General features: G+C 35.7%; 1 protein-coding gene across 1 annotated transcript in view; it reads right to left on the minus strand.

The window, feature by feature from the left end:
* The window catches only part of e (nonribosomal peptide synthetase ebony), a 45965-nt gene extending 24465 nt beyond the window's left edge, over positions 1-21500 (minus strand). Inside the window, exon 1 of the mRNA XM_028301330.1 lies at positions 21318-21500. The gene's annotated coding sequence lies outside the window, so the exon portion shown is untranslated. The remainder of the gene's footprint in view (positions 1-21317) is intronic.
* Between the last annotated feature and the right edge of the window lie 3630 nt (positions 21501-25130).

Here is a 25130-nt window from a genome sequence, read left to right on the forward strand (position 1 = left end):
CAAATGACTTAAAATGCCATTTTTCAAGCGGTTAACATTTTGATACGAGTTCAGCAATCTAGTGACGTCAAAGTCATGCTTCCACAGGAAGTCCTCGGTGAAAAGACCGTCAACAAGTTTACCTAAACTTTCTAAAATATCAATTACAAGTAAATCATCTTTATATTTACACGATTTCTTCATTATTCCTATAGATTCCAATGAGAAATAATTTCTAACTAACTCATGCAACTGAAACAAGTCATAAACATACCGATCGTGTTTTAAACAATCAACAAAGCTATTACTACATTCGACAGTGTCAAATGTTCGCGGCAACGATTCTCCGTTCGTACATTTCGTAACTAAACAAGTTGATAAGTTCTCTACTACATTGCCTAAAATCTCGTCGTCGCAAGTAAGATCGAGCGCGCGCGCCGCCGTAGGTATGTAAGCGGCGTCCGCAGACGCGTGGGGCCCGAGTGGGGGCGGCTCGTACGCACCGAGTGCGAGGGAGGCCGCGCTATCGGCCAGCGCGTCGCTATGCACGCGGGGCCCAACTGGGGCCTGCTCGCATGCAACGAGTGCGAGCGGGACCGCGCTACCAGGCAGCGCGTCGATATTATTACAACAGGCGGCGACGGTTTGAGTTGGTTCACGGGATTCAAAACACAAGTTTGTGGTAAAGCAAACAGAATCAATTACCTTTTTTGTTGTCCCGTGCACGCACCATCCTAGGCACGTCTTTGTCATGTATGGCTCACCTGGTTTTCCCCTTATGCACTCAATAGGAGCGATTAGGTCGCAATTATCTTGCCCGATTAACAACATAGGCTGGGCATTACACTTACACAAATCGATATTTACACAATTATATTTACAAAAATCAAGATTATGTACACTTTGCAATGGCAAATTAAGCTCAGATATCTTTCTAGCTTGTAAACTAAAACGCTTATTGTCCCTATTCGCGATTTCAAAGTTCACGATCTCGGTCTCACATGTCAGTTCATTGTTCCATGCACCACGAGCGCGCATGGTATGAGGCTCCCCGTGCAGTCCAACCTCATCCGCGAGTCGCGACGCGATTAACGATACGGTCGAACCGTCGTCTAGCAAGGCGTGCGTGTGCATACTGCCTTTCGGACCGAACACTGTAACCGGCACTATTTTCAGTAGTACTTGGGACTTGTCGTTGCACTGAAGCGCGGTGGTATGGTTTACGGTTTCGCAGTCACTCTCACTGAGACGCTGTTCGTCGCGTTCTGATGCCGTCTGCTGCTGGGGTCGCGGGTTCGACCAATGTAGAAGGCGATGGTGGCCGAGTCCGCAACCTTCGACGTCACACTCGGGGGCTGTGCACGTCGTGGACTGGCTGCCCTCACTATTCAACACTTCACTAGCGACTTTCACTTTGTTTGTCTTGTCTTCGTCCATCATTTGTCGGCGTGTTTTAACAGCGGCGCCGCGGGGGGAGCGAAGCAAAGACATTTTGGCGGATCACTGTGTGTTCACTATCGTAAATTCGGCTCGTAGGACCACTTTGTAGGCGATGTAGGTCGATGGGTGAACGTAGGTGATAGATGAAATGAAAGTCCAGGTAGGTACGTTGAAAATGAAGGCGAGTCCGGGTGTGCGCACTAGTACGTTCGCAGAGGGTGAGAGTTCGACGACGACTGGCGGCTCTCGGCCGCGTGTGCGGCGCGGTGAGCCGCTAGAAGCTTCTCACCATAAAAGGCGAGAGGCCTCCGGCCAATCAGCGGGCCGCATTGCTAACGGCTAGCTCGGAATGTTCTAGGCGCGCGATAATATTATTACCTACGCGCGCACCCAGATTCGCTTACTTATTTAATGTTGCCATAACACAACAATACAACATTTAGGTAAATGTAGCAAAACATTTAGACATTATTGGCTTAGTTAGTTAGATATAGATTACACATTTATGTATTAAATAGATTTCAGGTTATATAAACAAAATACAAGGTAAGTCACAAGACTTCGGTAAGTTTAGTAGGTTAATAATATTACCTATAGGTTACATTCAGGCACCATCAGTTACATATTCATACAAATGAAAAGCAAATCTAATAAGGTATTAGTAAGTTAGTTTCATAAGCAGCCATTTTAATTAATAATATTTAAATCTAGCTAAGTTGTACCTACTTCAGGTGGCCATCGTCAACAACCCGTTTACTGCACTTTTCATCTGTTCTCTGTATATGGCCCACTGCCAATTAAGTTGCTACATTTTTGGTATAAGTCCAATACCTACTTCGGTTTACTGTACGACCTTACCCCAGATTTAATAAGGGCTATTAGGTAGTGCCTTCCTTGCAAACTGTGTTTTAATGCTAAAAATAGTCAAATCAGACATCGCTATGTTCGATATGCTGAGGTCATACAGGGTGTCCCAAAATTAGCACGTCACACTGACACTGGAGTCAGCTGAGTCTAAGACGCATTGAACAAGCTTAATATCCAATCCAAAAGTTTCATAAGTTTTATGATAATATGAGCAATTTTATTTAAGTTTGATGAGTTTTGAAATTATGACTCATATTAGTTATTTTAAAAAATGGACTTACCTAATATACGAGTACTTACTTGTTAGATGCGTCTTAAGCTCATTTACCTCTGGTGTCAGTGTGACGTGCAAATTTTGGGACATCCTGTATTTTCGAGTAAAGGGGAAAATATGTACCGACCGAATTAACTTGTAGTGGACTCTCTAAATCTTTTGACTTCAATAGAGGAGTATTTTGAGCAATGTAGATTTTAGGGCTTGAAGGGAAGAGAACACAACATTTTTTCGTCGGATGTTTTTGACCAATCGAGGTTCGACTTACAGAGGTTCAACTGCATTTTGGTGCCTACCTGGAAAAAGACTAATGTCCTCTGTAGGGGTCTATAAACTAAACCCTTTCACTGCGCGCGTGCGCAAACAAGACAAAAATATAGCCGTGACCCACATATGATACACTGCGCTGTCAACGTGCTAAATTGCCTATTGGCGCCTTGACTCATTCATTATTCTCATCGATCAATTAAAATCATTGAAGCCTTATACTATTATTGAACTACTTCAGACATTTCTTTGTCAAATTGCATGGCCTTTCTGTCAAAATGTATGCAAAAGAAGTGAGTCATATGTAAATGAAACCAGTAGAGAGTGAATGCTCAAGATCTTGGAGTTCAAGTTCGTTGAAACAGCAAGCATATTGAACTAGTCGTGAAGCTCCGTTGCCATGGTTCTGATATAGGTAATGTTACCTGTGCTATGGGGCTCTAATCATGCTATCTTAAACATTTAGTTTAGACTGCAGTCTATTACTTTAAAAAAGTTTTTCCGAACTTTCGAGATACAAAGTGGTACGTAGAGCAGCTTTACCGCCAATAAAACCCAACCAGTGAAGGTCAAGTTTGTCCCAGGGGAAAGTTGAACTGTCATGTTTGTAGATCCTTGCTACACCAGGAGTTGCAGCGGTGGGAACGAGAGGTGGGAATAGTCCCGTACGTAGAGCAGGAATAAAGCGTTCCCCTGGGCAATAAAATATGAATGAAGCAGTAACAAACATCCTTCCATCCTCACTCGTCTTTTATATCCGCTTGTGCCTGAATTATCTTCTAATCTCTATAAGGAAATTATCCATGTACAGATGATGGCACATCATGGTAAACACTGTAGCATCTTATACAGTTGGAAATAGATGCCAATTTGCAATGAACATATAGCATAAGCGTACATCGAGTAAGTTAATTTATAGCTAAAGTTAAGTAAATTAATAATAATGAAAACACCAACGCGGTAAGAAATTAAAAATATTACAGGAAATAATACACACATCCGTAGTCAGGTTTTTTCGGTAGCTTTCGACCGAGGCCATACTTGTCGAAGTTTTGAAAATACGGAACAACCTGCACCTACATGACCTAGGTGCTAAAAATGTCAAGCAACAAGTACCTATTACTTTTATTTTTTAACTAAGTAGATACCCCGAAATTATCCAGCCTTAAGAAAAGTTAACATGGCTGTTAACTTTACTCAATTTATTGAATCTCCTGCGCATCTTTCTTAATTTGTTTTACTTATCGGTCCAGCCGTTTACGCGTGATGCGATGACCAAAGGAAATAGGGTTTCATTTTTATATTTGAGTAGATTAGTTTGAACTGCTATTTTGTCTAACAGTTAAGTACTTGTCAAAAGGCTCAGTGATTGGATAAAAATCAAATGTAGAGTCATCATTATCACCAGGTCATTAGCCTCGAAATGTAAACAATGTAAGTATGTAATTAATTTTCAAGTGTTTAAGAACCGGCCTCAGTGGATGATCCATATTAAAAAAGTTATTTTAGGAGATATCGACCCCCTAAAACTAATTAATTGATTATTTTATTTCGCTTGCTAGCTAGCGAAATAAAATAATCAATTAATTAATGCTTCTAGAAGCATTGAGTTGCGTAGCACGCAAATGGTCAAGGGTTTCGTAATCAGAAAAAAATATGGCACTTAATTATTAACGATTGTATGTACTTACTATTCTTGTAAAAAAACACTTACGCGTTTCCCAAGGCTTCAAAATATCGATTTAGATTATTTTATTGCTTATTAATCAAAGATTTTCCGTTTACTTCCGACAATTGCCTCCACGTGCACCATACTCGTTCCATAAAACGTTATATAATTTTCTAACCTCAGGAAGTCACATAACTTAACAAAATGGTCGTTAATGTGTTTTTTGAGTAGGTATATAAATTTTGATGATGTTGTTAATATACTACCTACTACCTACATTCAAAATACCAAGGCTGAAATTTACAAGGTGGAAGTATGTTCATGTCAGTTCTTTTCACACATGTTTTAAAATTATAAACCATCGATGACCAGCCTATCTTACATATACATTCCAAACACTTAGAAATAAAAAGTACATAATAGATACATCACTTTATTTTTTATTTATTTACAAAGACGACTCTAGAATACAATGCTCATAGATACTGCATCGGAATCTTTAAATGTTTTATAAAGAACCAGCAAAAAACTAAGATTTCAGACACACTCGTAAAAAAGCCTTAAAACGTAATCCGTCTATCTTTTTGCTTTATTAAATAAGCTGAACGTGTAAAAAATGCATCACTTTAAAAGTGCATCTGGGAGATCTCCGATTCCTAAACTTTTCAGATCGTGAATTGACAAAAATATCCCATCAAAAACAATACTTGTCAAAAAAACCAAGTCTCGCAACTCAGTTGTTCTACGGTAAAAAGTTGTGAGATCCATGTAATACCAAGTCCAGGCCAGGAAATCTTTAACGTTTTACATAAATACATTGACTTGGCCATCGCATTAAATAATTTAATTTACACGTGTTTTCATGCGATGGCCAAGTCAATATATTTATGTAAAACGTTAAAGATTTCCTGGCCTGGACTTGGTATTACATGGATCTCACAACTTTTTACCGTAGAACAACTGAGTTGCGAGACTTGGTTTTTTTGACAAGTATTGTTTTTGATGGGATATCATTTCTTTTTGTATTTTGTAGACAGCAGTTATGTATCTAGAAAACTGGACCGAAATTGAAAAATTTTACTCGACTTGGCGGTTGCACTACCGTGCCCCCAAATCTCATTTCTTTTTGTATTTTGTAGACAGCAGTTATGTATCTAGAAAACTGGACCGAAATTGAAAAATTTTACTCGACTTGGCGGTTGCACTACCGTGCCCCCAAATATTTTAGTTTTTCCTTGATTCATACACCAAACACTACTTATATTCCAAATTTGAAGCTTCTAGGTCTGCTAGAAGTGCCTTAGAATTTTGATGATCGGTGAGTCAGTCAGTGAGTCAGTGAGTCAGTGAGTGACAAAATTAAGTAACTTTGACCCGTTATAATTCTTAAACTACTGGTTCAAATTGAATGAAATTTTAAATATACCGTGTCTTTACAATGCCTGCCTAGCTAATGAAAATTCAGCCTTCTAGTTTTATCCACAACGAAGTTACAGGCGGTCGAAAATGGCCTGAATTGCTTCGAGAAAAGGATGGTACGGCCGTGCCGCTTTTTTGCTCGACTTGGTGGGGGCACTGCCGTGCCCCCAGATATAAATTATCACAGTACACGTTTGATTGCAATAACATAATTCAAATGTGTAAATAAATAGTTTTATAATATTTTTTTTACTATAAAAAGAAATTGAAGTATGGGATGATGATCATGGTGTCAGCTCTTTAAGAACAAAGATGGAATCAGTTTACCATTTTACACTGAATATGAAAAATAAAATCTTTACTCAATTTAAACCAATATTTGGCACTTACTAGTTCATGAAGTTATTTTATCTATAACCTAGATACATTTATCTGTGTTGCGACTTAAAAGCTCAACTAGATCACCTTGTTAGACTGTATGTAAGTATTTGATAAAGCAAATCAAACGCCATACACTCGGTTTCCAAAGAAATTTTTCCGAGCCAAAAGCCCGGTTACCACCAAGGCGGATCAGAGCGGAGCGGAGAAGTTTTTTGAATAACCAATTTTAATTATTTCCACATCTGCTGCCCGTTACTGGCTGGCTGTAAAATTCTATAGAAAAACGAGTCCACACGACACATCTGTCTTTTCCGCTCCGCTTTAGTGGAAACCGGACCTTACCGCATTTTGGAAGCCACTGGCTGCAATTAAGAAATCTTCACGAACAAATTAATACTTAATTGTACTCCAATTACGTAACCTTCAGTTTAATCCGTATATACTCATGACCACCGTTCTTACTGCTAAAAGTTTCCGATGCCTTGAAGGTTCAATTTTGAAGTTAAAGTTGCGGAAATAAGCTGCAAGGTGAAAACTGACCTCCTACTGAGAAAACAAAGTAATTGATATGTATCTAGGTTATATTTATGTATGTACCTAGTTAATGGCCAAAGGTTTTTGACCTCTGTTTGCAATAAATAAACTGTTGTGACAGGTCATTCACAGCGTGATATGTGATATGTAATAGTAGTAGACTAAGAGCTAGTGAACGCCAGACCTACGTCATTTTATAAAAGCTGAAAGTTTGTTAGTAGGTGCTCCCAATATAGGTTAGAATGTTGGTGCATCATGAAGTTTGGGTCATCGTGGCTTTGGTAGCTACCCTGAAAGGTCGTTTCCTCATCAGCCAGACAGGTTTGACGATGACCTAAACTTCATAATGCACCAACATTGTAACCTACATTTATATAGGGAGCATATGCTGACAAATTTCAGCTTTTATAAAATGACGTAATAAGTAGGTCTGGCATTCACTAGCTCTTAGTCTATAGGTAACATATCAATCAATCTAAGTTAGCTGATCGATTAACCATTTGATTGACTCTATGCGTGCGGTGCATGAAAGTAATTTGTGCCTAACCTTTTATTTTATTTGAATTTAATTACCATTAAATACTAACTTTTGTTCGTTCGTTCGTTTCAGCCAAATGACGTCCACTGCTGGACAAAGGCCTCCCCCAAGGTTTTAAGCATACATTGGGACAGACAGCTAAAAAGCACTTTATACTATGTAGTGGTGATTACTTTAGTGTGTAAAGTGATGATAAAGTAAGAAAGTTTTAAATAAATAAGTATTTCAAAGCGATTTTTCTCACAATTTATTCGTAGTAAGAAGATAAGATGCAAATCATCAGCTATTTAATGCGGTCATTACGTATTAATGACTTGTCACTCACCTTCGACCAGCTACTTCGAACCTATTTATGTTAATAGTTTTCACTAGTATGGGTCTAAAGGCTTGGCAAAGTTTAAACAGTACCGTGAGTTCGTTTTTTGATGTAGAGTTTAAAAACGAATCTTCATGAATTTTACAGGATATTCCTGGACCTACGAGTATACTCGTATAAGTTTAACTCGGTAATAACACAGAATAGTAATAAGTCAACTTGGGTAATTTTAATCAGTAAAAAAATATATAAAAGCGAAAGGTCACTGATTGACTGATTCACTCATCACGAAATCTCAGAAACTACAAGTGCTAGGAGTCTCAAATTTTGCATGGGGGTTCCATTAAGAATGTAGGTGCTCACTAAGAAGAGATTTTTGCAAAATTCAACCCCTAATGGGGTAAAACGGGATCCACGCGTAAGAAGTCGCGGGCGGCCGCTACTTAGTACCTTTGGACCTGAATTTCAGGGTACCTAGGTATCTTGCGTATCAGACCCTGAAAAATTCAATGTTGCCCAAGGTGCTCATTTTAAATGTTATTTTTTCATTCATTTAGTTTTATAATTCGTTTCAACTTCATTCATTCATCCATAAAAATAGAGATGGCATTTGAATGAGATTTTTATGAATCCCATTCAATCAAAAAGTAACTATTACAATATAATTAAAACTATATCTGGCAGCCCTAGTCTCGTGTTCTAGCACACGCAAAGATGCTTTAAAACCAGTTTTCAAACCTTAACCTCGTAAGCCCGGATGTGCCTCAGAAGGAACTGAAACTTTGTAGTCAGTAACGCCGAGACATTTTCGGAGGTGACTTCGAAGTATCGCCGGATGTGCCATCAGAGGAACTAAAACTTTAGCGATAAATTTAAGTTCAAAAATTCGCGCCTATCGAAAGAAAAGAGTGATAGTCTATGGCTTAAAGTATTCAAAATCAGGTATCCGAACTTATTAATATAAAAAAAACAAAATGTCACTGTCAAATTATCATTTTTCTTTGACAAGGTGGTTCGTCCAAGAAGACATGATGTGCGATTAATTTTTTTTCTTCACGTAAACGTAGTTTAATTGCAAAACTGACCAGTATAATTTAAGTTAAAATACTGCTAAACAAGCAAAAAAATTATTTTTCCCAATTTGAAGTAGTTTTGTAAGATTTTTTTTAGTTTAAAAATAAAAGTTCTTTGCAAGGAACATTCGGTATTGATGGTGAAAGTTTTATTTTTGTATATTTTTTCTATTGAGATGGGATTGAGTATTGGACTTTTAAAATAATGATATGATTGAGAATATTTACCATGAGAATGTTCTGATTTTTTGTTTAGTAAATATTATAATTAACATGAATATTCACTTTACTTCTTGTACATTTTAACCTATCATTAGTGTATGTTATAAAACCGATAGTACTTTTAAAAGTACTAAATATGAAACATTAAATAAAATTAAAACCGTTGTTCCTTTTCAGTTACATTTATTAATATCGTTATTGTATCTTTATGTAGTATTAATTTATTTAAAAGGTTACATTTTTGTTTTACTTTAAAGTATAAAATACAATTTATTTACTTTTCCTTTTTAAAGTCTGTAATACCGAATGTTCTTTTAAGAGAAAACATTTTTTTAATATTTTTCACCTAAAATAAGCTCTATGCACTATTATATAGGGCCCCTGAAAATATGAATGCAAAAGAAAATCTCTAACATATAAATTTTTTTACTCGAAGTGCTCGGCGTTTACTACTTCAAATTATTCGTTCTTCTGAAAGCACATTCGGCGATACTTAGAAGTCGACACAATTTACTCTTCGGTCTTACGAGGTTAAAGTTATATAATCCAGCGTCATCAACTGCACATTCAATCGCATGTTTTAGGCCACGCCCTTGTGGATTCATCTCAAAATTAAATGAACCGTTAACCAGTTTATTGGCTTTGTATACTAATGTCTATTTAGAGGCATGCAAACTAACATTCCGGTAGGTCTTATAATATAATACAGGGTGCCTAGGGAGTTGACGTTCAGAGCTAAGATTCCCTACAAAAGATATCCAAATCACCCCCATAATGTATTTTCTAAGATTTAGCTTAGTTTAGGAGAGAGAGTAATGCCCGTTTTCACCATCAATCCCTAATTTTTAAGTGATCCCTATGGTAACAAATAACAGGAATTTTGTTTACATAGGGGTTACTTATAAATTAGGGATTGATGGTGAAAACGGGCATTAGAGTTTTAGATTTTTTCCTTCAATACTTAGACAAATAGTAATTTTGGGGTGGTACTTGTGAGTATTGTTAATAATTCGTTCGTTCGTTCGTTTCAGCCAAATGACGTCCACTGCTGGACAAAGGCCTCCCCCAAGGTTTTCCACAATGAACGGTCCTGCGCTGCTGTTAATAATTACTACCAATAAAACACACTAAAGTGCTCACATGAATGAGAAAAAAATTAAAATCCAACCATAAGTAAAAGCGAAAAACCACAAAATTAACTCTCTCCTAAACTATACAAATCGTAGAACATACATGGGGGTGATTTGGATACATACTAAAGTAAGGAATCTTAGCTTTGAACGTCAACTCAATGGCCATCCTGTATGTACAAAAATCACTAGAGTTCATACCATAAAATTTTACTACTTGACCCATTAATCTGGTCTGTAATTATTACTAAAATATCGAAGCCAATAGAGTAATTTATTTCAATGATTTATTATTCTAGCCTGGCGAGCAATTTGCGAATTCCCCGTATTATTCATGTTTATTTATATCGCTATAGTCTATCTTTGGAAACCTGCTCACAAAGTGAATTTATTTATTTAAGTATTTACTGTGTGTGAGGATAACTTATGTTTGCAAAAACGTATGGCGGGATATGAGGTAACGCAGGCAAACCACAGTCAATATTATTTTAACAAGTATTCTTTCATTCAAACAACAAAAAATCGAAAATTTTAACTTCAGACACTAGCTTTACTGTCTATAATGATATCATGATCTGGTAGAAAAATATAGTTTTTAGGTTCTGGGTTCGATTCCTAGATAGGTTACAAAAAATACATCCAGTACGATTTCTCTTCGGACAATCAGGCTCATTCAAGCCTTCAATTTATTTTTATGCTGGAATTGCAGTGGTGAAAATGAATGGCAATTCTAAAATGCCTGACCCCTACCGACTACCACCACAATATAAATAAGAGAATTAAGTAAAATGAATACGAATCTGGCAAACTTTGATTGATCTCGTTCTTTACTCTGTCTACATAAAGCTCAATATCTTTCAACAAAATCTATCATTAAGTCATTACTTATGTCATTGACTGTACGTCACACAGTCACTTAGTTAAATAACCGTAAATAACAATTGCATAAAGTGCATTGTAAACACAAAAACCACTGTTTGGGCTCGCCTTGGACGCCTCGGAAGTGAGGGGTCCAAGGTTGGCCGGCAAACTTTATTTGGGTCACTTGCAGCCAATGGAACCACACCAATTTGTACTTAACACTTCAAACATTAGAGCTTGAAATGATTTGAGAGGTTTTTTAAATAATTACATCGCGTGTTGGTAATTCACAGACGACGTCGTTAGGTGTACATCACAAACATTTGAAGATAGAGACATCACTTCATCAAACACTGTATTGTGTCTTTGCTGTTTTAAATGCTATTTAAAATGTAATAATGTTTCTACGATCTAGTTAAGTGAATTGATTTAAATTGTGCTACACTGAACAAGAGGATTTTTTTTCAGGCACGCTAATATAAGTATAGGTACGTCATCAATTTAGTTACGTCAGAAACTTAACCATTCTTCTATAATCGGCATAGTCATGCCATCGATTTGATGAATTCTTAGTAATTTTTCTCGACTCAGCAGGGAAACTCTATGAATTGACGTTGGTATTTAACTAAATGTAAACTTTTTTTTTAATTCACAACGAGGAAGCTCTTGGCCTGTAACACCTGATGGTAAGTGATGATCAAGCCGAAGGTGGAAGCTTCACCCGGAATCCTCAACCACGGAGGAACTTTTACTGAAGTTAAATGACTGAAAATTGGAGCAGGTCCTAGATTTTTTTCTCTAATCGGCGGGGAAACTCGGTGAAATGACGTCACTATTAAACTTTACTGAAGTGAAATGACTGCAGAATATTTACGCAGGTCTATCTTCAACTTACTAATGGCCCTGGGCACAAACAACCCTTTCAGCCATTTTTCAGGTCATTTCTTTCAGAACTTTTCAGCGATTACGTTTACATTTAGTTGATACCTATCTAGTATTAAGCAGTATGCAAACCTACTCGAGTTGTAGTACTGAATTCACACGCAACTGTTATACTTATTATGTTTGACAATACCTATCCCTAATCTAAAGTAGTTAAAGAGATAGTTTGAGTCCCGGGAAAGGACATAAGATTTTAAACAAAAATTCACGCGGGCGAAGCCGTGGACAAAAGCTAGTAACTCTATAAAAATAATTATGATAAGTCGACAGCCTGTCTAGACGTTTTCTTTAAGCTTTATTACTTTTGTTCTTTTAATACCGACTTAATTAAACTTCAAAATGTTTTATTTGGCCAATTAATCTTTCGTCAAATGCATTAATAAATGCATTTACCTCATACCATCAATCAGGTTGTAATAATAACAATTTTGCACTTTAAAACATTTCACAACCAGGAAAACTATGTAATTGATTGTCCCTAGTTATAACACTATATTATGTATTTGTCACTAAGTAAATAACCGGTTCCGCATCAGGCACTGGAAGGTTCTTCAGATGTCATTCATTATGTTAGTTTATTTGAACATGTTAATTATGGTGTGTACCTAGCTGCGTCATTTATAAGTAAGTATTTGTCATGTGCATAATATATTTAAAGTATATCAATAATAAGGCCGTCTCTCCACTGGAGCGGAGCTTTTAAAGGAGCAAAGGAATAACCAATAAATTAATAGGATTCCTTAAAATCTCTGCGTTCCTACTTCTAACTACTAATAAATTTATCGTCCGTGTGTGAATGTATCGTCGTTCCTCTACACTGAAGGGATGGATATGTTAACTTATTAACTATCTCTATAATATTAATACTGACTCTTTTAGAAAACTGAAATCTTTACTTCTTAAAAATAATCTAACCTTTTTTGGCTTAGTCATCAAAATTTCATTAAACTTTTACCAAAAACACCTGTTGCAAAAAGCTTAAAATTCCGTTAACGCAGTCTATTTTTTTAAAAACTAAACTTGGAATGACATACCAAAGAGCAAAGAACAAGTTTAAGTAGTTTTTGTAAGCCTGCATCGGCTAAGACTTGAATCCATGTTTTAGTGATGCGTTAACCCCTTGCAAACCCGTCGGGCCAGTTTTGCAAGATGGCTGCAAGCCTTAACCGGGCACCCTCAAGGGCAAAAAAATTCATGGTCAAGGCTTAAAATACCATTTTTAACTGTACATTTGAGGCAAAAAGTGATAGAATATAAGAATTGTTCTATAAATTGGATTGTTGACAATTAAGCAATTTATCAATTAGGAAACAATAGAATATTGACCGTGGCTGAAAATGTGTTTACAAACAAATATTGAAATGTAATGGAAAGGTCTTTTGAAGTCAAACCTTCTGGATTTTTTAAGAACAAAAAATAAGCATTTAACAATAATGATAAATGCAGCACAAAAATACCAAAATAAATTGGCATGCTAAACCTTAAAGTCAAATGCATTAAATAAACAACAAGACATAAACCCATCCATCTTTTGACAAAAAATAAAGGTTGATTTAAGGTTATTATTAGGTTAATTTTCCAGCGAAGATTATTGTTTGAGACCCAAAAAAATAATAATTTTATATCTGTCCGTAAGCTTAATTGATTTGATCCGATGATTTTATTTTATGTACCTATAGTAAAATACAACAAGCTTGCTTATTAATTTGTTAGTGACAAGTGTTCAACAAAATACTTATTACAATCCAATGATGCATTTTTTTAACAAAGCCAGCGTCTTCGCACCATATCGCACCAAGGTCGAACCAGTTCACGGTCCGACCCGTTCACGCACCGGTGCGAGGGCAACACAAAACACTGGCCAGGGTTAAGGTCGTTGGCCTAATTACATAATGCCAACATTGCCAAGTCAAATATTGTCGAGACACTTGCTGCACGTTTCGCGTGACCTCTAGTTTTTGTTTGGCTGCTGACGGGTTAAATAATAATAATAATGCTTTGAATGGAAATATTTGAGATGCTTATCGATTGGTTTTTAAATTTACAGGTGTGCATTAATGTTTAATTTAAGAACCATAAAAAAACAAACACAGTTTTTAGACTGCCAATACAATGAATGTTTATCATTAGGTAGGTACCTACCTAAATTCGATAGATATAAATGTGTGCTAGGTTAGTAGAACTTTCATCACATTTGCAATAATAAAGTTATGTTATAACCTGAGTGCTTTCATATTCTCTAGGTCTGGGTACCTATATCTTGACAGTATTATAGATTCTTGAAGCACGAATACGAACCCAAGACCTTCTTGATCCCGTTTGCCACTGTTCTTCCCTTTCTATGATCTGAGGTTCTACCCCTAAGCTACCAAGACATTGGTAAGCAATGCATTAGTCCTTATAATACTTTTATTTAGGTCTTTTAGGTGTACTAAATTATATTTTTGTAAACCAAACAATTCGCACCATTTCAGTAGGTACTCATAAAATGTCAAAAACCTAAAAAAATATTAAACAAAAATGCATCTCTAAATCTCGCACACTCGCTCTACATTAACTCTTTGAATTAGATCATTGAACCACATTGGGCAAGCAATTTATGCAAGGAAGTCTCTCGATCAAACGATCTTCAATCGCTATACTTGTATGAGATCACCGAATAAGCTGGTCTTTGGACCAGGTCAAGTACAGCTAGTTGGTGAAGTAACATGCAATGTGACTAGCAACGGTAGTAGGTCAGAATGATAGATGATAGGGCATGGCGTTCCTTCCACCATAAGAGTAGGCGCACACCGTTGATTTTTCGTCGGCCGATAGTTTAGTCGGGCTGTTGATCAGTATGGGCATGTATGGGAGTGCGCACACTACGCCGATTCGATTTGGCCGATTCTTCACACAATTTGAAATCGGGCACAACTATCGGCCAACTAAAAATCAACGGTGTGCGCCTACTCTAAAGGTTCTGCTCATCACTAAGTATACAGGGTGTCCCAAAACGTAGTGTCAAACTGAAGCCTAGATGTAGAGCATCACTATCCGAATCACCCCCATGTATGTTCCGCGATTTTTGATAGTTTTCGAGTTATGATTGTTTTAAATTTCTTTGCTTAGGCACTTTTTTGATCACTGTGGCGCGGATATAAGGTACATGCCTGATTTTATTATTATTATTATTAATCTCTGGGCTTCGGCTTGACACTACTTTTTGAGACACCCTGTAAACATATAAAAGGCCACAAAAAGAGTGAGGCTTAAGAGTAGGCGCACACCGTTGATTTTTAGTTGGCCGATAGTTGTGCCCGATTTTAAATTGTATGAAGAATCGGCCAAATCGAATCAGCGTAGTGTGCGCACTCCCATACATGCCCATACTGATCAACCCGACTAAACTATCGGCCGACAAAAAATCAACGGTGTGCGCTTACTCTTATTAAACAAACTGGGAACTAAAGTGTCGCTATATCGCTACATCTGAGAATGGAACCTTGGATCGAGATAATCTCTCTTTTATGCACTAGACCATGGAGGCGTTAACACCCTTGACCATTAGAGGAAATCACGAAGTAAATAAAAATTTATTAGTGAAAATATCACCCTATTTGAGTGTTTTCATCAGTAGTGTCTTCAGTTTAAGAAGTTTATATTAAAGGTAATTAGTTTTGTAATTGAACATAATTATACATCGTTCGTAATAAAATAAAATAAAAAGTTTTGTCCAATGACTGGAAGTTTACCCTATCTTCAATTTTCAGCTTAAAATTACTAATCTACTATATCGTTGCAAATGACAAAATTAAATGTAATTCCGCGAGAATAACTTGTCCCTCGGGGCCTTGGGTTTTATTGGCGAATATATCCCATAAGTATTTCAGCATGAGTCACACAACAAAAGACCTAATCAGTCACATAAAGAGATCTAAATTGAAATCTGAAACGTATTGCACTAATTTAGACTTTTTGTCACCATGCGGGAAACCCCGTATTTCCTAGTTCTACTGAATCATACAATAGTCTAGAAGTGTGTCTAATTCATATTATTATTATGAATAGACAGTTTGACACCATACCCCAATAATTCTAAACCACAACTGTTTTAAAAAGACCCTTCATTCTGGTCTTAAAAACTTAATTTATTTTAAATTACCTGTAAATTACGATTTTTGTTCGCATTGTAATTGAAAAAAGTTATTTAATTGAGTTGACAAAATAGTGACGTCAGTTGCTAGTAGTGCCATACAAAATCTATGGGAGAGTTTCGTTTTGACCGTTTTAAAAAGTACGTCAATTGACTGTGGTGTCAACATATCTATTGTGGCACGTTAATTCACAAGGATCTGCATGACTTCCGGGCACTGATTTAATCATTTTTTACGGTTTTGTCACTCATCACGAAATCTCAGAAACCTTATAGGGTTCCTCATAGGGGGTAAACATCCGCTAAGAACGGATTTTACGAAACTCCACCCCTGAGGGTGTATATCGGGGGTTAACTAAATACACGCGTACGTGTACTTTCTAAGAAATGAATGATTTGATTTGATTTGAAGTCGCGGGCGGCCGCTAGTGCTTATTATAAACTTTGTTCTTATTTTACCTCCACTTGTGTGATTCTCCGCCATAACATGCGATGTCATTGTACGTGCAGGTAGTCGGTGAATGACCCCTTTACCTCTTTTTCGACCCTTTATGCCTGTTGTAGGTACATAACGATGTATCAAGTGGTAAATGCACTTACAATATATACACCATCGAAGGTTTACTTACATTATTTATTAACGGTATGTACTTATTAACTAAATGACGCCGAGGCGTAGTTCTTAATCGGACTATGACTCTACATAGAGTTGCGGATTCAATTCTCAGGGCAAGTGTTATGTATAATAATGTATATCCATGAATATTCTTAAGTAGTCATCTATATTATTATGAAAGGCTACTTGTGGCGTATTTATCCCGAATGTATGTCAGATTTCCAGTCACCATAGTACAAAATTTACATACTTAATTGTGAAATTAACTATGGATTTTTTACCGATTTGAATCACATTTAAGCCGATAAAACACACCTTAATTTAGTTTCCTCGTTAAAAGTAACTAAGTACAATCGCCAGCTATTGTTAGAAACTAATCAAATAAGTCTAGATTAGGAATCTAACAATAGACAGACCGTTTCGAATTTGGCTAACAAGAAAAAATGGCAATTTAACTACCTGATTATGAGTAATATACTGAGAAATCTAAAACACGTAACAAACCGATCTACGGTTTTTTTATATTTATTTTCAGGACAGAATCTGTACTTTCAGTTTGAATCAAAGTATTGTTGAATAGGCTATAGGCTAATTATTATTTTTTATTTTATCTTTATTAAAGAAACATACAACCTATATTATGTTTGTACGCTTTGAAACTAACGGGTCAAAAGTGGCCCGGTCCTTTATAAAGGCTTGCGTGGGGATACTTCGTCATGATCATCATCTCAGCCATAGGACGGCCACTGCTGAACATAGGCCTCCCCCAATGCTTTCCATGCTGCCCGGTTGGTAGTGGGGATACTTACAAATTATTATTAAAAACTTTATTGCAGAATGACCATCATACAAAAGGTGGTCATGCTAATGCGACTTTATTTCAATAATTTAAAATGTTACTGAGTTTATTGGTTATCCAAAAGTAAGGACAAATTCGCGGGCAAAGGCTAGTAAGTATCAATACTTATATCGGTCAAAATCAGTTTTTTCGACAAATAACTTTACTGAAAGAAAAGCTTAATTAATGAAACTACTGCGAATAGCCCAAATAAAGCTTATCTACGTAAATATCTATGCAAGCGCTCCAAAACCGGTTTTCTAATGATAAATCTTAGATCAATAGTCTTTGCAGTTTTGCACATTTACTTTATGTAAAGTCTGGCGACTGTATACTGTATATTATAATTTTTGTCGCAAATATTGTATTTATCGTAATTTTCTTCTTGTCATGTCGACAACAAACCTACACAGTGTCAGCCCAAAACTCCGCCACAAGAGTGGCGTTGTCAGTAGACTTCACTAAATCTACCTTTATCGCAACATGGTAGGTTCAGTTTAATGTGATTTCAGTAAAAACACGAATAGTTTCATTAAAAAGAAGAAAAAGCCTTAAGTGAAAGTGAAATGTGGTGAAATACATAGATGGACTCCCTGCATGGTGGAAAATTCAAATTCAAATTCAACCAGGTGTTTTTGATGTTGTGTTTTCAGATGTTTTTTCAAGACCAGTCAACAACAGACTACATTTTTTAGCATACCTAAGTTGAATTTGCTAAACGTTGTTTGTCTCGACGAAACTGTTTTTTTATTTGGCTGTGTTTTTATTATGTTTTTATTTACACACACAAGTTAAAAATACTACTGGCATTAATATTAAATAATAAGATGCTGCAATACTGCAAAAAAGGGTGAATGTACCAATTATCGAGTGAGAACATTATTTATATTATTTATAAGGTCATTCATTATAATGCGCTTGATAAGAAGTTTTTAGCCCATGGTATTTTATTGACCAGCGTTCCTCAGAACTACACATTTCTTGCAAAATAGCTCCTATATCTACTACATAAAGTATTTATTTGTATATGCCAGTGTTAGATGTTTGATCACATTTTTTTCTACATGATGCATCACCTAGCATCACCTCTGCCGTGGCAGAGGAATTTTACTCGGTAAAAACCTATTTAGTGTGTCATTAAGGAAATAATCGATTGATTTATTTACTCATATTGGAAAAATCATGCGATCCAAGTTTAGTTAGGGTTGCAGGGTTGAGTCAACTAATTTTCCAAAATGGTTAACCCCTTCAGTGTCATAAGAATTACGGGTGACAGGACCTTACTCACCAGTAGCGCCAAAGTGAGTAAAATTTCGAAAGGGCTTCTTGCAAAATTAGCTTTAAAAAAATCGCAAAAATCGAATAAGGATTTCTAATTGATTGCTTAAATCGTAAGCGTTGGAGTAAAAATTATTGAAAAATATGTTACGATTAATTTACTGGACTAAAGTAGCGTTTCGTAGCTCTATATTCCCCTATTGTCGTTTAAAAAGGCGATTATTCTCATTTTTTTACGAACAAATCATTTTTTTAATTCTTTATGAATATTCAATAGTTCGTTATAATTTATGCTTACTAAAATTTATTTTTAACACACTATCGCATTGATATAACCGCAGTAATGATAGATGGAAGGTTTTTGCAAATAAATAGATACATTTGCAATTGGCACACAGTGGTGACCTTTTTTATTCATTTTTGATTATTTTTAAACATATTTTGAATTTCTGATTCGATATACCACAAACCATAGTATCTACAACGACTTCCTACATATTTACATTGGCTCGTTTGCGCATCTATCGAAGGCTGTACATATTTATTCGGATCAGTCTGTAATTTTAAACACATAAGTATGCGTGTGGTTTTACAATTGTTTACAATGTAAACAAATAAACATGTTTATAAACACACATTAGTTTTATTCTTCTTGTTTTTTTTTATAACCAGGCACATTTCAGACTACAGATTAGATTTTGTGTGGAGATTTACGAACTTTTTTTGTTTTGTTTATGGAAACAAAGCCTGTTATTAGTTGCTTAGACTTTAATTCTGAACAGAAATATAAACCACTGAAACTTTATATAGGAAGTACCTACCTATTTGTTTGTATATTATATCAAAGATTTTGTTTTAAAATTGAATGGACATTCTGTTCTTAATAAAAAAGATACAATTATGAATTAAAATAAAAAGATAATTACCAACTAATGATAGTTTCAAGAAGCAAGAAATATAGGTTGTTATTAATTCACATAAAATGTCATTTTTGGAAATATTATTTTTTTATTATTCAGGAAATCAAAATTAACAAATAACTAATTGAAATAAATCTGCAGTTTGTAAAATAGGAAGTTATTAATTTGGTAATGAATCATATTTTATTGCATTTTTAATTTTCTGCATCATGATACATGCAAAATTATAATGCGTCTTTTTCAAAAACACATAACTTATTGACTTTTCAAAAATTTAAGATGACCTTCAGCTATAGATAGAATCTAGATTCTAAATGTAATTTGTTCTAAAGACGAATAAAAGTCGTCTACATCATCAACGTCTTGGCATTCAAGTGCCTAAATGATGTTTTAGATGTTGTTGAGGATGCATGCCAGCCGTAGGTATTGTTCATTCATATGAAAAAGATAATTAATTTTCTTGTGCATCCATTATCTTTTTTGTATTAATTAATGTTTAGTGCATCATCTTACTTAGGTATTCATAAAGCTTTTGTTCTGATATATCTATACTTATAATAAATCTGTAGAGAGGTCAATTCTGTACATGAAATATATTTTCAAAATAACTATCAGGGGGTGATTAGTGATCGATACTGATGCCAAAAATGCAATCAGTAAAATTTTTGTCTGTCTGTCTGTCTGTCTGTCTGTCTGTATGTTCCTTATAGAAACAAAAAGTACTAGACGGATTTTAACGAAACTTGGCACAATTATTCTTCATACTCCTGGGCAGGTTATAGGATACTTAAGAATTTCCACGGGAACAGGAATTAGCGGGAAAATCCTTTTGGTACGAAAAATCTAAACCGCTTAAGTTAGACGCTTGAAATTTGGCATGTAGGTACCTTAGTAAACTTAAAGCTTAGTTACAACAGGATATTGCAAAATTCCCACGGGAACGGGAGTTAGCGGGAAAAAACATTTGTATGAAAATATCAAATCCGCGTAAGATAGATAAAGGGGGTAAAACGGGATCCACGCGTACGAAGTCGCGGGCGGCCGCTAGTTTTTGATTAAGAGAATAAAGTCTGATTGTAATAGGTAGGTTATCCGAAATCTGAATAAACAATTTTTCTTTCTTTCTTAAATCAAATAAAAAGGTGGAGTGTGATTACGTATTTTTAATAATAAAATATTTGTCTAAAAAGCTATACCTTAATTGCTATGGAAATTAAAATAAGTAAACTTTGTTTTGTTTGTATTAGCAGTTGTCCATACATTATTAAAAAGGAATTTATTATTTAAAGTTAAAGTTGTTGCTGTTAATTTTGTTTAGGAATTGTATTGTGAAATTTATTAGCGCGCAAGAGCAAGTAGGCAGTCAGTCTTCCTTTAAAATCATTTGCAATATACTAAACTGAGTATTATTTAATTTTTAATAAATTATTTTTAAATATTTTCAAGGAAAAAATATATTTTAGCAAGGCTTAATTATTATTTTTTATATTTCCCTTTAAATTTAGGCGTAAAGATATTTTTTAGACTTTAATGCTAATTAATTTAATTCTACACTTTTTAAATTTACAAGACCCTTATTTTAAACCTAACCCTAATTAAAAAAAAGTTTGGTACTCACAGTATCTGTCAAAAAACCACCAAAAATCACACACTGTCACAAACTGTCAAAACGCGCGCCGAAAAACGATTGCACTCGCGTATTTTCCCGCGCACCGCAGTAATATCTGACAATTGTTTTTTTAAACGCGGTACGGGCAAAGCGCACTTCGTGTGCTGCCGGACAACGAACAATTTATATGGTCCTTGTAGAATCAGCGGTTTATATCGTCCTGGGGCAACGCGTGCCGCTCTCAACTTGCCGGTTGAGATTTATGTTTCTACTGCATTCGGATGGGTGCTAATCGGGATATGAGGGGACCTTCCGTAGGAACTGACTGACTGAGAGCGGTGGCATTTAATTCGATCAGTCAAAACAATGCACAAATGTGATTCTTTCTTTCTTTCTTTCTTTCTTACTTATATTATATTAGTTAGTTAGTTTAAAAAAGGGTCAGAGACTCAAGGTCTTATTAGGGACGAGTTTCATTAGGACATACAGAGGATATAGCTTAAAGATTATTTTTTTATATTGTATACTACCTAGTTTCTGATGGACTCGAGAATTGCTAACTACTTACATACTCATTCAGTTTATAGTAGTGTTTTTCATGTAGAAAGTAGGATTTTTCAGGTAGTTCAATGCTTAAGTAGGTAGTTAGTGATACTTAAATCTTTGGAAAACGTTTATACAGAGATGCACAGACTTACTGTGACCAGGGGCCACTCGGGCAGGAGCTAAAAGCAAGCCGTAGAAAATAAAAACAAAATAATATAGGTTCAATTTCGCTATTTTTATTAGGGCACTGGGGCGGGCCGCTCTTATAGGGGACTGCATGCCACGATTTGTGCATCTTTGTTTTAATACATATTTATATTTATTTTGCTCCAGAAAAGACCCTGGAAGTTAATGAGATACAGACAGCGAAGTTACCCTTTGGGTACGGAACCCTCATAGCCGACATAGCTCGCAGAATTGCTAAAACCAAGTGGCAGTGGGCGGGGCACATAGCTCGTAGAGACGATGGCCGTTGGGGCAGAAAAGTTCTCGAGTGGCGACCACGGGCTGGAAGACGTAGCGTGGGCAGGCCTCCTACTAGGTGGACCGACGATCTCGTAAAGGTCGCGGGAAGAGCCTGGATGCGGGCAGCGCAGGACCGTGCATTGTGGAAAACCTTGGAGGAGGCCTTTGTCCAGCAGTGGACGTCATTTGGCTGAAACGAACGAACGAACGAACGGAACCCTTAATTGATAAAAGAATTCTAAGAAGATTATAAATAACCCAAAAAAAATGTGGCCTCGAATGCTTATTGGTAATTTTGCTTGAGTGCTATTTTTATTGAGTACTAGTTTTGCTTGTTTTGATAGACAAGACCTAGGTCAATGTCTGTAAGTTATGTTTTCATAAACAAGTTTTCAATCATTTCTGACAGGCTGCATTAATATGTAGCACTTTAATCTGCATTAACATTTTATTTTAATTACCTTCTAAATCTTCTTCCGAAACACTGCCGGTCAGCAGCGGTCATGGCAAGTCAATAAAGGCAACAAGTCGCAGTAAAATTGTTTTAAAATTCTTCTTTTTACGCGGAAGATGTTCAATGAAATTATAATGTAGGTACTTTCTGCTGTGAAAACCACAACAGGTTAAGGGGTACTCCCTTGACGGAGAAAGGCTACGGTACGGTATGGTACCTACTATTAATAGGTACTTAAAAGGGCTATATTAAAAACACATAGGTACAATTAAATTTCAAGCGTTAGTCGAGGTTTTTTAGTGGTAGGTACCTACTTAATTTACAGATTCATGAGTTTTATTGACTTTTTCCGGATTACTAATGTTTGGCCAAAAAACGTTTCCCAAATTATCACATCGCAAACAACGTTTCGCAAATTTTCATTTGGCAAATTCTTATTTGGCAAAACAACTTATTGCAAACTTTTAATTCGCAAATGTCGTTTTTGGCATATTACTGTTTAGCAAATTATTGTCTGGCAAAGTATGTTTTGCCAAATGTTTCATTTGGCAAAAATATTTCACGATACACTATTTACAAAATAATTTGATTGGTGCATAGAATGGAGTACAAATTAACAAGTGGTTATTATTTTGTTTAGTGGGTAGTTAATATAAAATTTGTTCTATATTAATTTTTCATATTTCATTCTTTTTATCGAAATTTCCAAATGATTCATTAACAATAGAGGTGATTCTAGCGCTCGGCGGCCGCTGCCGCGGCACGCTTCGCTCGCCTTCGCGCGTTAAGGGTCACTGTTCTAACCTAACCTAACCTACTATTTTCTGCAATACCTACTTTCTGCAACCATACTATTTTCTGCAATATCTTTGTTTTACATAACATTCTTGTGAAAACCATGATCATCTGCCTCTGCCTTATGGTTTGATTTGTGGGTAAGTATGTGAAGTGTCGATTTGACCAAACAAATTATTTGGGATATAATATTTGGCAAAATAAAACATTTGCTATATAAACATTTGCCAAGTAAAATTTGGCCAAATGATAATTTGTCCAAATGAATTAGTTGCGAAAAGTACAGTTGCTAAAAGTTCATTTGGGAAATGAAACTTTGGCGATAAGTTGTTTGCGAAGTGAAATTTGGCGAAAAGTAATTTGGCCAAACGGAAGGATACCACTTTTTCCTCTAATGCGGATTTCGCCACGCCCGCATTTCTTTATTTCATACGTTTTCTGGTTTTTCCTATTACACGGGCTCAACTCACGAAGGCGAGTGAGCTTTACTTGTGTGACGCTGTAACGATAGTGTAATGTTTCGGACCATTTCCCCTAAATTAATTAAAATTTCGGAAAATCTAAATGCTGGCTCTTTCTTTGCACAAAGGCTTAGTATTGCCATTCAGCGAGGAAATGCAGCCAGCATTCTCGCCTCTTTGCCTCACGGACACACTTTTATTTTTGAGTAATATAAGTTTATAAATATTTTATTTCAGACTTTCATCCATAGTTTGTTAGTAGGGATTAGTAACAATTTTTCCTTATATTATTAACCTATGCGAGAGGAGGATTTTTGGAGGATTATTTATCGCATACATATAAAAATAAGCTCAGCAATAATATTTATGTTTCATTACACTTTTCATTTATACTACACTGCACACATGACATGATTAATGAAGTGCAATGCATAGATAGATAGTTACTTGTTAACCATTCGATACTTAAAAAGTAATTACCCATAGCCAGACCACAAAGCTAATTAATAATTTAAGAAGGTGTTCCAACAAAACGTCCATAATTAATTCATAAATTCATTTAAGTATAAAACTTGTGGCACACTACCTACGCGAAGCGATGCGATATCTATACGATAATGTAGGTATGAGGCTGTAACTTATAACTCTTATAGCCTATAAGAGTTAATTGTCGTACTTCAAATTTTCAATTCAAAACTTTGCTACAAAGACGCGTTAAAAAGCATACAAAGTCATATTTTTGTATGTGCTCTACTAAAAAAAAACCACTTATAAACGGAAAATCAATATTGTATTTAACTTAATTATTTATATAGCTTGGCCACTTACACTTTAGTGTGCGCGTGCCTAAGATGTGCATACATTACAATGTCAACATTGCTACGTCATACATTGAGATCAATTTCCCGTTGAGCTGTCATAATACCTAGAATTGACGTAATTGATCCTAAAAGTTCATAATAATGTCAAAGAATGTCATATTGATCTTACGGTTTACTGCCACGGGGATATTCTGAACAACGTCATTATTTGCAAATAATAAAAAGTGAACGACAAATTATTGGAATTTTTGTAATGGTTTATTTATAATGCCAAATAATT

Source organism: Ostrinia furnacalis, unplaced genomic scaffold, assembly GCF_004193835.3.
Source record: "Ostrinia furnacalis isolate ACB-3 unplaced genomic scaffold, ASM419383v2 OfSCF0912, whole genome shotgun sequence".
Lineage (NCBI taxonomy): Eukaryota > Metazoa > Arthropoda > Insecta > Lepidoptera > Crambidae > Ostrinia > Ostrinia furnacalis.